Genomic DNA, 17,119 nt, shown 5'->3' with positions numbered 1-17,119 from the left:
GAGGAGAGGATATTTTCCCACTACAACTCTGCTGTTGGCAAGCATTTGGATTTGAACCAGAGATCCTCACTGCTGAGCAACAGCCTGTGAGTATCTGCAAACACGGGTTTAGCTGTTGCTTTAGGAGGACCTTTAATAACCTGCTTGTTTTCATCGTTCTTGTTGGGTTTGAGGTTTTCTCTTCCCCGTGGGCTGGCTGTGTTATCCTACTGAAAGCTGAGCGGTATTATCCTTTAAGCTGATTTTTCTGCCCAGCTTAGGAAAAGAAGGGACAGGCAGAGGAAAGAAAAAAACACAGAGGCCAAGGATGCAAGAAAAAAACAGGAGGGGACAGAGAAAAGCAGTTTGAAAGGAGCCCTGATCTCCAGAGTGATCACCTTCTACTTACACATTTTATTTGCTGGAAGTCTGTACGACTGTAAGAAATTCTTCTGTCCCCTATCTAGTCTAGGGGTTACTAAAATGGACAGTGAAACACAGATAGAGGGATAAACCTAGACATAGATAAGTTAGCAATCAATTTATATATATAGATGTATAATTTGTTCTTTCTTTTTTTAAGAGGTGTCTTTATCTCACATAGCTGAAAAGTTCCCACCTGGATCTCTCCTCTGCACAGCTTGCCTATCTCTGTATCTCACATATATGCCATCTGTCTGGGAACCTCTGAGAGAAACCTGTGTGATCTTTGTGGAAGGAAAGTGAGGAAAAGCACATTTTCCTTTGCCTTTCTCCACTCCCTCCTGCTCCCTCCTCTGGATGCATGCTTCAAGGAGATGTGTGCATGTCAGGCAGAACTCAGCCCAGGCGGGGAGAGGAGAGGTGGCTCTCATTTGCAAAATCTGCAGTGTTTTCATCCTTGGCATGGTGGTGATGGGGTGGGGGAGAGGAAGGGGGTATGGCATGTCACTTCACTTTATCACTGCCTGGGCTCTCGCCTTGTCATTCGGCACTTGCCATGAATCTAAAGAGAGTTTGGCCTTAATAACTTCACACAAGTACTGCACTGCCAGTGACTTTAGAGACGGGTGACAGCAAGCAAGGAATTATAATGAATTGCTGCAAATGCCTTCTTCACACAAATTACAGTTATTTTCCTCTGAGCCTGCAAGCCTTCCAACATCAGGATTTTGGTTTAGAAGATAGGGTAGGGTGTTTTTGTGTCTAGGGAGGCAGACATACATTTTTCCATTGCACTTGGACCCTTTCACCCCTTTCTTTCCCTACTGCTTCCCTGGGGTTTTTTGGCTGTTTGTTTGTTTCAGGTTTTGTTTTGTTTTTTTGGTTTTTTTTTAATCTCACACAGTCAGAGAACTGATTTTCCCACTGAAAACAGTACAGAACTGATTTTCCCACTAGTACAGAGCTCACAAGCCACCCAGTACTTTAACAGAGAGTGGAAGGAAGTTTGGCCCTTGTGGTGACTACAACAATTTAATTTGTGGTTAACATCTTTCCTTGCCACCTCAGTAACCTAGATTGGACTGTGAAGGATTCTCCACTGAGGGCCATGTCAGCCTGGTTGTTTGTCCATCCTGATAGGTGTGCCCTGCTGAAGATGCTCTCAAACTGCACTGCTGCCTGCATTAAGGCAGCTGCTTTGGTCTCAGTAGGGTGGGCCACTGTTCCTGCAAGCTTTGTTTGGCTGCTCAGGACCCAAAGTTCCCATGACTGGCTCAGGTTGACTGTCACTGTTGCCCATAAGTAGATTCAGTTTTGTCAATCTGTGATATATTTGGGTTCTGACCATTGAAGGGGATGAATATCACCCAAATACAGCATGGCTTCTTTTAGACTGGTGTAAATGGCCGGTACATGGCCAGAAAATGGCTTATAACAGTTTTTCGTTTCTCCATCAGTCTCCATCCTTTCCTTTAACAGATATTTTTAGCAGTAGTGAAGTGATGCAGACCTTGGCATTTCTAAGAAAAAATGGCCTGCACAGACAGGTAAATTGCCCTAAAGTCTCCTTGGTGCTAACACATAGCCAAATCCTCCATCTTAATGTTCATCCTGGAGACATCTTCACTAGGGTTCAGATCATAGCTATCCCTCAGCTGAGGATAGAAGATTGTCTACTTTTGTCACCCTCTGTGCTGAACACAAGACTGGAGATTACACTGTCTTCTCTGTGCATGAGTTCAGGTGGTTTCTGTGATGGTCTGCAGAGAGCAGAGCATACATGCCACACGGAATCAAGAACAGCCTCCCCTAAGGTGCAAAAAGAGAATTGTCAGGCAGTAACTTTGTGCAGCCCTGCAAAGATAATTTCTGTTCTGGCAGAGCATCTTCTAAAATCACTAGAGTAAACGGGAAGATTTATTTTCCCCGCCCTGCTTTTTGTTACAGACTGGCAACACAAGAGTGTTTCTCCACAGGAGTCAGAAGTGCACTTTAACCTCATCGACTTTAGGTATTTAAAAGACTTTCTAAAGAGTTTTGATTGAGCCCACAGGTCAGCTGAACTCTGTACAGTTCAGGCAGCTTTTCACTCTTTCTCAGCATAATCATCCATACAACGAGGCCTTGCTTCAGCTGTTCAGTTCCTAGATTGGTTTTAAAACACATTATTTGTGCTATTGCCCGTGTTACTTGTTTAGTTAGCAGCTGTCATATGTCAGGATCAACTGAGCGATGATAATGCACGGCAGAAATATTTCAATTATACATGGAGCTATTCTTAAGCATTTAAAAAAAGAGGGATGTCTGTCATCCAAGCCCAGTTTATCCTGGAGGTGCACACCTGCTGCTGCTGCTGCTGGCTCTCAGGCACATTCAGGACAGGTAGCTGACCTTCTGTGTTCATTGGAAAAGGGGTAGATTTTGTGAGAGGTGTTGAGGGAAGGGAGGAAGTCCAGCTGCAAAGTGTTCTGAGAAACAAGGGAATGAAGAGCAATATTATTAAAGAGTGAGCTATTTCAGAGACAGCTCTGGGAGCAACAAGCCTGCCTTTTCCCTAACCCAGTGTGTCTTTGAGTCACCACTGCCTTGGTACTGGGCAGGGAGAGTCTGCTGCTGCCAGCTCTGCGGTGTCAAAGCAGTTAAAGGGACACTGCCAACATGCTCTACCTCCTCAGGAACAAAATGTGAATTACAAGTAGTTTCAGGTGCTATGTTTGCCCTTGAGTATCCTTTGCTGATTTCTGTTGTCTCACAAACATGTTTTGAAATGCCTTTCCTCCCCTTGCAGCAACGTGAAAGGCCAATGACGGACTGTCAGTTGCTGAGGGAGTGTTGCAAAGTCCATCCCTGGGTAGAAGGGTGATAGCTTCACTTTGTCAGTCTCCCTGCAAAAAACCTGTGTGATGATGGTACCCTGCATGATGCACCTTGTCAATAAATTTATCAATTGAGTTTCAAGGCTAGGAAGACATAGCCAGGCAGCATCAGCACCTCCCCTCTTATGGAGATTTTCCACACCTCCACCGTTGGCCTTTGTCATGCTGCCTGGATCCACAGGCTCTCCCTGTGCAGTCATTTGCAGGTTATAAAGTATGGCATGTTTATTTCTTTACACTTATGTCAAAAACTGAGCCAGCTTCTTTAGTGCTCACAATTGAATTGGGCAGGGTTAGCAGTTAAGAAAATCTATATTTAACTTGGAGACGACTAAACATTATTGGTGCCATCTCGCAGGTATCTGGTGTTGCAGCTACTTTTGTCTATGGCTCTAAAATCAGGAATGAACCTGCAACAGCCTTGTACTGGTGTCATCATACTGGATGGAATTGTGGCCACATGATCTAAAATTATCCAGCTAGCAAAGCTTATTAGTTTTTATCCATCCACTTTTTGGGCTCCTCGTGCCTTCTTCTGCCTGCATGCGTGGCAGGTCTACGGACACTTGTTTTGATGAGTTACATCAGGTCAACAGAAAGTGGACAATTAATTATGTATAGCACAAAAATCTCTAATATAGGAGCTGTGTATTAAACACTGTGGTGTTAATATATCCAGATCAGGTGTGAGCACACAGTCAAATGACATCACTGAAACAGCTAGCTCTGCTACAGTCCTCAAGTTTTAACATTAGTTTTATGTAAAAGAATAGAAATAGATTTTCTGCAACTGGGCATTAATCCCAGATTCTATCTGAACCCAAGGTTGAATCTGAAACTTTTTGAAACACAGTTAAAGCATCAAAAACATCAAAGACATTTGAAGTAGAAGTATCTAAGATCAGCACTTTATTTCATGTGCCCGAAGCTTTTGTGATCCTTTAGCTGATTCCATGTACTGGGTAACGTTTAACCACGGCCTTACTTAAAATAGTTAAACCAAACACTAATATTCCTTTAAGAAGGCAACAGATTCCACCTTCTTTTAAAACTTCCTGAGTGAACCAAACCAAAGTGGAAATGTCCTCACAGTCTTCTGCCCTACTCCAACAAAATAAACCCAAATAGGAAAGCTGACTTAAGCAATTACAGTTTTGTCAACATTTGGTTTTTGTTCTGTATTGGAATGAAAAAGCAGAATATCAAAACCCATCTTGGGACAAGGAGCTCTGGAAACACAGAAACTTTTTTTTAGTCTGACATCTTTGATTGAACAAAAACATTTAGACTTTTCTCAAATTGAAATTCAATTTCCAAGCGGCCAGACCTGAGCTGTCGCGGAGCCTCAGGCAAGTGCTGTGGATGGGGGGCACCGTGGGATTTGTTGCCTGGCAGGGGAGCCCAGCCCTGTGAAGGATGGGGATGTAAGACAGCTAAACTATTGCTCTCACAAGAAATAGCTTTCAGCACTACTATTTGAATTGTGGGAAGATTCCACTTTCATCAGAAGTCCTTCAATTACCTTTTTTCAAACAACAGATAATTATCCCCATTTAAAGGAGAAAATGATCTGTGGGTTTAGCAGAGAAAAGGTGACATTTGACCTAAAACACATTCTTGAAAGGTAGAATTAAGTGTTCTGTGCATAATTTTGAAGGGGAAGGGGAAAAAAAAACCACAAGAGGACTCTCCTCTCCCCACCAACACACACAAATGATTTATTTGATGTGATGTTTGTGATTTTAGTGAGTTTCACCAATGTTCTTCATTAAGAATCTACTAGTATACTGGATTTTGAAACATTTATGTCAGGGATCACAACTTATTTTCTGTTGCATAATTTAATTTAATTTATTATTATTTTATTTAATATAATATATTAATATTTATATAATTATTATTTATTTAATTTAATAATAATTATTTCTGTTGCATATTATTACTAATTAAATGTAATAATAGTAATGAATGCAGTCCTCAAGTGTGAGCAAACTCAGTGACTTTTGCAATTCAGATTGGTTTTTTTTAGTAAGACTTTCCCAAAAGCAAAAACAATAATGACAACAACAAACAACAACAACAATAAAAACATTAGAAAAGGAAATTATGAATATTCTTTACAAAGTGAGAGGCTTCAGAGCTGTAGAAGTACATCATGCACCACAATTACTGAATCCTGAATGCCTGAATGTTCAGGAGAGTGGAAAGGGTTGTATGCCATGCCTGTGAAGTTCCGGATTCTAGCAAAATAGCAGTAGTTGCAAGTGGATTACAGCCACTCTCTAGTTAAACCACCTGTCTTCTTTATAGAGAAACTTTCTCTATGCTTCATTTAATTCCTTCCCTATTTCTTCTTCACTGCTATTTCTGATATGTGGAAGTGATGAAAAAATCCTGCCATGAGGACTTTGAGCTGAGTGCTCTCATCTCCTACCTTCTCTTTGTTGGGTCAGCCAGAGTTACAGCAGCACACAGCCAGGCTGGTGGTGAGAGAGGTGCTAGTGGTGACAGCAGATTTTGTGAGAAGGAAGATGGTTAAATATCTAATTTGGTGAACTCTACCTCAATCCTCTAGTACCTCAGAGAAGGAGAGGAAAGAGAAAAAAAAAAAAATTGTATTAAGGAGTTTTAAGGGAATGGGAAGGGTAATGGCAAAGAACTGTGTGTAATGGAAAACATTTTTAGGAATACACGTGTGGAAACACAAATTTGTGGTAGAAACTGAGAGGTGCATTGGGTGAGACAGATGCACAAGATTAGCTTGCCCTTCATCCTCCTCTCCCACTGTTCTGCTGAGGCCCCATCACCAGTGAGGAATGGAGAAAGATTCTGCTGTGGGGAGGGCAGAGCAGGGATGCTCAGTCCTGGATGGGAATCAGGCAGAGGAAATGCTTGGTCAACTTAGCTTTGAATGAGGAAGAGAGAAGCCAAGAGGCAGAGAGATGGGGAGAGGCAATTTTGGATGCTTTGTTAATTTAAAAGTGCAGTAGCACAGCAGACCTTGTACTTGATGTCACCAATATGAATTTCAGGCCTTTTCTTCTCAGAGAGCATCAGGGAAAGAAGCAAGAAAGGCAGAGGTGACCTTCAACCTTTCCCTCCCTAAAGAGCAGAGGGAAAGGGCTGTCAGATGCAGAGGTCAGAGGAGTTCTGGCTGTTACCACCCACCATCAGGAGAAAGGCTCGTCCCTGGATGTGTTTTGAACAACAAAAAGAGATCTTGAGGAAAAGAAAACTTACTACATATCTTGCTGTAATGGATTTTAAATGACTTTATTTACCAGCATTTGCCGTAGTTTTCTGTTGGGATCAAGATATCACCAGCTAAAGATAAAGGAATCTTTCAGCTGACAGTGCATAGGGTCAGGAAATAATTCTCCTTCTCTCTCTGTTTGGCTTTGCATAATTGACACTGTGAATTATGGGGGTGAAATGGGGAGAATACCATCTTCTAAGGCAGCAAGCACTACCTGGCAGAAGACAAGGACCAACACTATAAAGTCCAGTGCAGCAAATTCTGTTGTCTCTTTTAATATCCACAGTATTTCACCTGGAGAGTTTCACCAAAACCAAAAATGTGTAATGCTCAAGTAGATAAGTCTACTGCTGTTTGTCGTGGTTTATCTCATCCTTGGCAAGAATGAAATCTGATCAGTGGCGTAAATCCAAATTCATTTTCATCAGAACATTTGCTGACAATTTGGACAAGAAATTACCTCTATGGATATTTTATTTCTAGCCACCTCTGTGTGCTGAAGTGCTGTGAAAGTGCTGAAGCTTTCTAGTTCCTTTGCCCCCCTGCTCCCCACCCATCTTTTCTGAAGATAGTTCAACTAGGTACAGTTTATTACAGAATAGTTGGGGTTGGAAATGATCTCTGGAGTTCATCTAGGTCAGCACCAAGTAGGGCTGGAGGTATTTTTGATTTATGAGATAAGCTGCCAGAACAAAGAGGAGCCAGCTAGGCTCTGCTGCTTTTATTTGTGGTTAGTAAAGAACAGGTTTCCTTGTCATACATCCAACACTTCATTCAGAAAGGAAAGTTCAGGCTTCACCAAAACATTTCTGCCTCCTGTTAAACGTGGAATACTGAAAGTCAGTGGCAGACAGCAGTGGAATGATTGCTTCAGATACTGAAGTATATGATATTCCAAATAAAGGATAGAGGGCTGAGACAGAAAGTTTAGGTGTGGTGTGCAGGAGCTCTTATCTGAATACACAGTCTTCGTTTTGGCTTTGGCTGAGATACAAGAAAATGCACATCTTAGCAGTCAGTAAAATCTGCTCCCAGAGGTCATGACCCCAGCTTCCCAAAGCCTTTCCTACTTTTAGGAATGTAGCTAGGTCCTTCACTGGAGGCAGGTCTTACCACAGCCATGTCTTATGTTCCTGTATGGTCTTTCCCAAACCCACCTGTGGGGCTCAAAGAGAGTCTGGATTCCTTTTGTCTTCCTTGGCAGTCTGGTGGTGACCTCTAGATTTCCTCACATTAAGCTTTTGTCTTTGACATCCTTGAGATCTTGAAAAGACCCTGAAACCAGTTCTATGCTTCACCATCAGTGTTGTTTTCCCCAGCTGTGGTACAATCAACAAGAAAAAATGACACAAATCTTGGCATTTTACAAGAGAAAAAAATTCCAAAGCATTTTGTGGTTTCACAATTGTGCCAATGTACAAATGTTCAAAAGTGATGAATAAGACCCCCAAAAAATCCTAGCACTGATCAACTTTAAAAGATTTTTTTTTTTTTCTTAATGGTTGTATTTGACTTCTTATCATTTCTCTTGTAGTTTTCAAGTCTTCAGGGCTCAGGACTTGGTTCATATTTTCAAGCTTTTGTTGTTCACAGCAATTTATGTCTGGAAAGGTATTTATTTTTTAACTGAAAACCTGTGATTTGTACACATAACTGCAGAACTCTGAGAGGAGTCATGGATCAACACAAAATATTCTGACACTCCGAGCTATTGCTGGAGTTTGTAATATGGGTTCATTACCACTGTTCTAGTGGCTTCTTTGAAACAAGTAAGTATGGTTTTAAGGATGTTAGAAATTCAAGCAGGAAAAAAAAAAAAAATTAATAAAAAAAGCCAGTAGCAAATAGCTGGTCTGCTATGACAAAGATGGTTCTTCAACTGTGTAAGGATTTGTGGGAAATTATTTTTCATGAGGTGTGTGCTAGTGATCTCTTTGATGCTTGCATCCCTGAGGAAGATATGTACATCTTTTAAAGTGTTCCTGGAGATATTCCCTGTGAATTCATGCTAGAATTCACAAAGTTTAGCATCAATTTTCTTTAGCTCTAAGCAACCTCTCAGATGTATTTATTTCTCTTGCATTCTAAGTATAAAAGGCAGTGGCCAGTCAGTGAACCTGGAAAGTGGGGGCCTTGGATATATATTTTTTTTCCTCTTTTCTGCAAAAGAGAAGGGTTTCCTCATGTAAAAGGGACCAAAACAGCTGAGGAAGATAAGACTAAACCTGTGCAACATGCAGCAAAGATTCCTCTGAGAGGACCCAGTGGCTTAAGAAAGACCCTTTGAATGATCAATTCTCTTATGTTGTTCATTGATTTTCTCCTGGTTTTCCCTTATCTTTCCTTTCCTGTTGATATCTCTTTAATTGATTCCTGATTACAGATTACACCAGTTACAAACTGTTATTTGTCAAACAATGGAGCCAGGCTTCTCTCTGTGGCTTGGAAAAATGCATGAAGCTTTTGATAGTTTTGGGAGGTTCAAGCTGAACAAACTGTAGAGAGCATAAGATGATCTGGTGGTAATTGGCAAAGAAGGAATCTGTATAGAGTCTTCTTCAAGCAACTACCTTGTTTACACTCCCAGGCCTTTATACTGCTAGGAAATCCTGTATCCTGCAAGAATTACAATGCAGTAGAATCTGCAACTGAGTTCAAAATGTGCTTCTTGGACTCATTATCAACTTCAGCTCTGTTTGCAATGCTTAGCATATAAATTATTTAAATTAAACTAACTACATAAATTATTCAGGTTTCTTTCCCCCCCCTTATCTTTAACAGACACTGCAGAAGTTCAGTGCTAGTGGTGTCACACTTCACTGCCAATCAGATAGGAGTGTTAAAGGCATCTCACAACATTGGCAGTGCCTAAATGACCATGAGACTCTTAGGAGGCAGCTACCAAAAGTTGAATGACAGTGACCCTGGAACAACCCACCACCAGTGATGGGCAGCGTTCTGCTCAGCAGTGTTGAAAGGAGGAAGTTACAAAGGGAATCAGAGGAGGAATGGTTGCTCTGGAATAGGTGCAATCTAATACTGCTGAATTCTTCCTGCTTTGCCTTTGGGTGTCTCCAGGGCTTGTTGCTCTTGCTGTAGGGAACCTGAGGCTGCCAGCTGCCCTGCTGTGAGCAAACCCAGTGCAATGCTAAGGACCTTTCTCCTTAGGAGACACTACCTTGACCTGGCTCCCTTATCCCCTGGTGCAGTGCTTACAAACGTCAAAGGAATGTGGTCTTGATCTCCTCAGCTGCCTCCTTTCCTGCCATCTGCTGTATCACCTTCATGGCCACCATCCACAGTGGCTAGAATGAACCTCTGACTTGAAGGCATGTGCAAGCTGATGTTTGTTTAGGGCCTCAGCCAGGCATCTCTTTAGGTGTTTCACATGGGCAGGTATGGCTCCCAGCTCCAGGAGGGCAATAAATATAGAGACTGCTTTAGAGGGAGGGTTGTCAAGGGCTGGTTTGTGGATAGTGGTCAGAGAGAGGCAGCAATAAGGTGTAATTATAATAGGAAACATGAACACAGCCCTTCATTTCATTGGACTGTCTGGATTGCTCATTATACACAGGTATTTTCTTTCCTGTTTTGTTCTTGCTATTTTCTTAATTTCACAGTTCAAATATGATTTAAGAAAGCAGCCTCCACCATGTCCCCTGATTTTGCTCTGATTGATTTGTAAATCTCAGAGGACATGGTTGAGTTAGATTTCTGAGTGTGTCCAGACACTGTGATACATCACAGCTGTGGGGTTTGTGGGGGCCATATTTCAGCTGTAGGGAAACAAATAAATTCTTTTGTTCATCACAGTCCCCATGGACCATGCATGTGATGGTTCAATACAGGTTTAAATAATAGAAGACAAAATCCAAGATATTGATGACTACCTGTGTTTAGTCTTGAGTTAGTGTAGCTATCAAGGACTGACATCAATACAGGCTGGAGGGGAGTAAGATAAAGTTATAATAAATATATAAATCATTTGAAGGACATAAGGATGGGAATGTTGTGGTCCTTGTTGAAGGAAGAGGGGAGTACAGATCATACAGCAGGAGGACATGGGGCAAAATGCTTTCTCCTGAGACATGTGGTGAAGCATCAGAGCATCATCCCTTTTTTGCACAGCTTGAACATCCCTACAGACCAGGCAGCAGCGACACAGAAGAAGGGTATGGGCTTTTTGCCACTTCAGAGAATATGAACCTGCTAGAAAGGCAGGCTCAAGACTCAAATGGTATGTGTGTGATGGAGAGCACACTGCCACCCTCGTGACCTGACAGTAAGTCTCATGATACTTGGGGATTTCCAAGTACCCACAGCTCTTATGAGTATTTGTGCATATAAAAGCTTGTTTTTCTTTGATTTGAAAAGAGCCAAAGATTACATCCTGATCACAGGTTCTGGAGAACCTGAACTCTTAGCGCACAGAAGAGCAGAAAAAAACAAATTTTCCTCAGAGGAATCATTGAAAAACAAAGCAGAACAAGAATTATTTTAATCTTTCCTCATGATTCAGGGCAAGCAAGGAGTACATATTCTCCTACCTCATTTCTCAGCAGTTTGGGGTTGCTGAAATACAAGCAGGTGAGAGACATGTCATATTCATTAAAGATGGATGTGGCATGCTTCTTTCTTTTTAGGCCACCAAGAGATGACATTCGGTGTGTGGTGATAACTAAGAGGATAAGATGGTGTTTCTATTGGTTTCATGCTTGCCTGTATTGGAGTAGATAGACGTAATCACCCTGGAGATACTGTATTTACTTCTCTTTACTTATTTACTGTGTTTCTTTTATTTCACTTTAGGGGACTAGGCTGGAATTGACATTTCTTTCTCTTCAGCAGCAGCCTCCTCTCTCAATGCAGAGTCTCTGGGCACTGAGTTAAGCCAGACAGTGGAATGGACCTGCTGTAAATAGTGTTGATAAATTGGGTAGATAACACAGCATGGCCTGGTTTACCCCAGTGCACAGAGTAATAAAAAGGAGCTTCCGCCTCGGAAAGGTCACGGTATTGACAAGGGGAGCGATTGTGGGATGGCAGTTGTGAGACGCCTGTCACCAAAGTCAGTTTTCCACAGCAGATGCTGAAGGCTTTTTCCTCTCTTCCCTCACCACTGAGGGCATTTGATTTAGTGGAGCTAGGAAGCTTGTGAAGATGAGGATCCCTGATGCCAAAGAGAACTGAGCTGCAAGGCTCCCCAAACCCCTCAGCATCAGGCCAATCACAAAATGCCCAATTATGCAGGGACTTTTCCAACCTCACCAAGGTGGGCTAGATGCCCCAGGCCTGGCTTAAGTGTCTTTAAATGTTTTTTTACCACATCCTGTGGAGCCACAAGGTCTTAGTGAGAGGGATGGTGTGGTGCCACCCATCGGTCACAATTCTGCCAAGCAGTTCAGGGGTTTCATGTGGAAATTTTAAAAAAGGTCCTTTTTTAATCCTGTGCTTATATTTCTCAGTTCATGCACAGGAGAGAACCATAACAGCCAGCAGAGGACCCACCTAATAGACATCATTGAAACATAATTTTGGAGATACTAGATCAATTGTGGGCCACAGATACTGAGCAGAACTGGGGCCAGGTGCACCTGGAATGATGGAGATCAGCCAAAGAAATAGCTACAATAGATAATTAGGAGTCTCAGACCACTTTGGGGAAACCTGCACCCAAAAATCTGGTCCTCAACAACCCTACCTTCCCCTTTGAGCAGTCAAAGTAAATGTTGTATGTTCAAAGACACCAAAGCAGAGATGATAGAACAGAGAGTGCAGTGGGGTTGACATGCGTCCACAAATAACAGCAAATTGAATAAGCTCTAAGGTCTTGCCTAGACTTGTGGTCCTTATCATGTCACAGCATTTCTAAACAGTTTTCCAATTAACATACCCAATATAAGGACTGGAAATTCAGATCTAACAAGGTCTCATTAAAAAGCAAGGCACACAGCCCACCACCTGAATTCCATGGACCATGTCAATTGTCACTGGATGTGACGTGATTATATAATAGCAGCCATTCTGTGTCACATAGAAGGTCTTTGTAGTCCAACAGCCTTCCCTAACACTGCCCAGCAAAGTGTGCTTAACTAACAAAACTGAGAGCAAAGTCCTTGTTACAATGATTTTTGCTCCACGTGCTCTTCTAGCACTACAGAGTTTATGGGATTCCTAAATCAAACTTGTACATGAAGCACTTTGTACCTCAATGAGAAAGCATACAGTAAGTGAAGACATTGCTGCACGGTGGGGAAAAACATTTGCTCTCCCCAAAGAAGCTAAATGATGGAATTGATTCCATCATTTTATTTCAAGGGGGATGATGCCTGTGGTGGATTAGGAAAGGGAGTGTATCCACAGTAGAGTGAGTTCCTTAGCTCTTTAATGTGTTGTGCTGCCCTAATAGTATTATAACAGATGTAGTTTCTGAATGGGAGAAAAATGGTTTTGGCCACTTTCTCTGTCTTTTGACTATTTACTTACTACAAAATTGGCTTAATAGTAGTTTCCAACAGCACTTCTGTTCCCAGTTAGGAAAGTCTTGTGAGTTTTTTTATAAAAGAGAATGAGATTTTGGGGACATTCCTATTTTGAATTAGGAATTGGCCCACACCAAGAACTAGAGTTTGATGTATCATCAATTTGTGTCACTTACTGCCATTTCAAATTCAAAGTGACGTGGATTTGGAAGCCTTGCTTAATGCGGAACTGTGGCGAAAGGGCTGAGTTTGGCCAGGGTGGGAAATTGTAATGGCTTGAGAAGGTGACAGTAAACTGGCTCAGGGGAAGCTTAAGCAAGGCCCAAACGATGCTTATGCAAAGGCAGTCTAATGATTTAATACCCCTGCTCCTGGAGAGTGGTGTCATGAAGCCCAGAAAGGCAATCCTTGCTTTGGCCACACAGTCAGTCTTCCAGGGAGCCAAGATCAGCTCATTAGACTGCAAGATCTGCACTCCTTGCAAGAAGCTGGTCCCCATCCAGTTTTGGCAGTCTCAGCCAACCTGTGCCATCTGTCTGGGACAGCTCCCCAAACACACAGCAAAGCCTTTCTCAGAGCTCCAGCCACATGGAGGGAATATTTCAGAGTGCTGGAAACAGTGGTCACTGTCAAGTGCAGTAGCTCTTGGCCCCAGTGGCCACTTTGTCACAGATGTTGCTGAGGTCTTTTGTAATTTCCAGGCACTTCTGGAAGGCAAAAAACAATTCAGTGATCACAAAATTAGAAAAGAAGTGGAAAACTAACATTGGTATGTACCCACCTAATGGTTAATATTCTCCCTCTCCTCTACCTCTGACTGCAAATCTCCCTCCTTTATTGGCAGAATGACCTAGACCTGGGCTCCTGTGAAGTGAAGTTAGTTTGGGTTAGTCTTGCAGGAGGCTCTGGGCTCTGAGTGATGATGGGAAGTGAGATAATAGGGCCCTCAGCAACTCACCCTCACCTTAGCCTCGTCCACTGGGCACATACGGGCTAATGCATTCAGCTCCTATTGCTAAGCAAGTCGGGGTTATAAACATGATTTTCATAATTGGGTTTTAACATACATAGAAACCATCCAGCAGCGATGATAGCTTTGCACCAGAAGAGCCTTAAGACAGAGAACAGCTTCTCTGAAGTGTTAAGAATCCCAGCATATTTATCTTAATAAGTTTTATTACAGCCTGCCAGTTTAAACCTAATGACTAATTTATCGTATAAAATACCAGCAATATATTTTTTGGTTTTGCTAATTAATTATCTCAAACAAAGGTGATATTTATAAAACTGTCCAGAAATGGTATGTGCATTAAAATTGCCTTGCAGCAGGAGATGAAATTATTACTAATATGGGATCAAATTATTGCTGTATTGACTTAGTTATTTTATTACCTCATAATGGATTTCTTCATTATTTTCCCCGGGATTGTAGCATTCATGATTGCATTAAAGTCTGTTAATCTATGCAAATATCATTAGGAGCTACTAATAACCATGGCAACTTTCTTCAATTTCAAGGAATGTGGTAAGTACTCCCAACACATTGTTACGTCCTGTTAGTGTGATGGGATTAACTCAGCCCCCAAGTCCTTGGGACAGTGGGTGGGCAGCAGATCCCTGTCAGCCTCTCATGCTTTACAGACAGATAAAGTGGAAGGTGGGAATTTGTTCTTCTGCTTAAGAGGTGGCACGATTTTCAGCTCCACCACTGTAACCCTGCCTGATGTCAGCCAAGTCACCTGTTATTTTCGAAAAGGGCCATGTCATATAAATTTCTTCTGTATTTCCAGCCCTTCTGTCTATCCTCAAAAACAATAGCCCACCCCATGTCCCCATGTTTTAAAACTGCAGTGGGAATCATTTTCTAAAGGTCAGGTCATGGAGCGGCTTTTCTATATGCAGGACGAGGCAGGAACAAATAGGAAAGGTGAATTTTCAACACTGGGCACAGCTTTCAAGTGTCTCATGTGTGATCTAATGCCTTCACACTGCTGTTTCAGAGGTGCTCAATGAACCATTTTTGAGAGGACTGAGATTGCTGCAGAGCTGTGAGTGTGTCTGTCAGCGTTTGTATCGACCACTTAAAAAAAATGCAGACAAATATTAAGCCTTGAATGTTTCCCTTTTCAACACCTCTGAAAACTGAAAGATGCATGCATGAGTAGAATGATAGGTAAGCGAAAATACACAGCTGCTGAATGGTATAACTATTTATCTCTATTACCTATTAGTCTAATTTCACATCTCCCATACTTAGATAATGAGGTTACAGACACCTTTGTAGTAAGGCACACAGAATTAAATAGAGGAAAATCAGGTTAAATTGGATCACAGAGTGACAAGGATGGAATTTCATCTCCTTACCCATATCTGTCTGTCTGACTATCTGTCTCTCTAAATAATCTAGATCCACAGCCTATATGCAAGCAAGACAATCCCAACAGCAACTTTCCAGCAGTGATTTCCAGCTGATCAGTGCTACATAACTCCTGCAATATTAGGGCTTACATCAGGCTCTCCTGTCATTTCTGAATGGCACCTGAAGCCTCCTCTTTGAATTGACCTTAGACTGAAATCAGTTTAGGTCCAATTATAAGAGCTACTGAACTCTGGGTGCCCTTGTTTTGCTCCATCAGCATGTGCACCACAACTGAGAGGAAGACAGGCTTTGAAAATGTTAAAGGCTTCAGTTTTTGACACAAAAGCTGCATTCTGAACTATAAACAAGCAAAACGGGCTCGAGATGTTGGTGAGCAATCCCACAGCCCCAGGGATTCACAGGAATCCTATCTTCTCCCTTAAACAGTAACAAAAACCTCCCTCCCAAAAATTCTCATTAAAAAAAAAAAAAAAAAAAAGACAATGCCAAAAACACTGCTATGGAGTCAGAGAAAAGTGGTGTTGGATTAGACAGTTGCACCTCTGTAAATGAATTAACAAAATGTGATTGTTTTATGTTTGGCTGTCAATCTGCATTTGGCTCAGAGGGGATAATTTTTACTCAGAATGTGTTAAAAAGTAATTCTGTAGATGGTAGCAGTCTTGGACCCTGTGAAACTCTCAGCTTTTTTGCTGATGAGCTGACCTTGTTTTGTTAAATAAAAAGAGACCTAAAACAGCATTCGGGAAGAGAAAAAGCAGGGTGAATCCATAGAAAACAAACAAACAAAAAAAGAAACAAAAAAAAATACACACAAAAAAAAAACATAAAAACCTCACCATATTCCTTTTTTTCTTTCTTTTTTCTCTGTATTCTTTCTTTCTTCTTTTTTTTTTTTTCTAAAGAAACGCTATTCCTCATGACGAGATGTAAAATAAAGAGAAAAGCAAGCCCAGAAGAAATGCAGGCATTAAATTAGATGGATTGTTTGAAGCTGTTATACATTAATGGCATTATTTCAGGATCAGCTGGGCCCCCTCTCCAGTAGACAACAGAGCCCCAGTCTGCTGGGGGGCTGAACAAAGGACAGTAACAAAGCTGCATTAAGGGTCCTATCAAGGGTCCCTCTGGCTGGTTTCCTCTCACAGCCTGTTGCAGAATACAAGCTCATTAATTCTTTGAGTTTAGACAGATTCTGACAGAAAGGACTCTTTTGCAAAAGCACTGAATGAACCTCCCAACTTGAACTGCTTTGGAGTTCTGGGACTGGAACACAGGGAGTTGGTCTGCTTGTACTGCTCACCAGAGAAGGGTCCTAACTCTGCAAAATTCTCAGCTCAGCCCTGCTAAGGGGTTACAATAGATTTAGGTGTGAGGAGACAGATATGGAAGGAGGATAAACATTGGATTATTGCTACCCAAAACTTGAATTTAGAAGGAGATTGGTCCCACCAGAATAGTTTGGTCCTGCTGTGCTCAGCATTCCTCTCAGGCCAGTCAGAGAGTGCAGTGGTTTAGCTTAAAATGGAGGGTGTAAAAGCACCTGCCTTGTGCAAATGGTTTGGACAAATGTGGAAGTGGGAGGCAAGGTTTACTTCTTACTACTTATGTCAGGAGGGTTTTGGAGTGTCTGGACTGGCTCTGGATGGATGATAGCTGCTAACAAAAGCTTTGCTGTGTCTGACTGGGTGGCTTTCATGTAATTTAGAACTTAGAAAAAGTC

At 41.8% G+C, this 17,119-nt stretch overlaps 1 protein-coding gene and 1 long non-coding RNA gene across 17 annotated transcripts in view; one reads left to right on the top strand and one right to left on the bottom strand.

Moving 5' to 3' along the window:
* Window positions 1-17,119, top strand: part of CELF4 (CUGBP Elav-like family member 4) — a 709,508-nt gene that overhangs the window by 452,923 nt on the left and 239,466 nt on the right. The gene's annotated exons all lie outside the window — the stretch shown is intronic.
* On the bottom strand, window positions 10,770-16,344 carry LOC111941049 (uncharacterized). The gene is made up of 3 exons (XR_002869825.2): window positions 16,236-16,344; window positions 13,828-13,880; window positions 10,770-13,723 (listed from the first exon to the last, which is right to left on the bottom strand). It is a non-coding gene; the product is annotated as an uncharacterized LOC111941049 (long non-coding RNA).

The sequence above is a fragment of the Cyanistes caeruleus genome, chromosome Z, assembly GCF_971803275.1.
Source record: "Cyanistes caeruleus chromosome Z, bCyaCae1.hap1.1, whole genome shotgun sequence".
In the NCBI taxonomy this organism is placed as follows: Eukaryota; Metazoa; Chordata; class Aves; order Passeriformes; family Paridae; genus Cyanistes; species Cyanistes caeruleus.
Note: the sequence above shows the minus strand (reverse complement) of the source record. Positions and strands in the feature narration are given on the sequence as shown.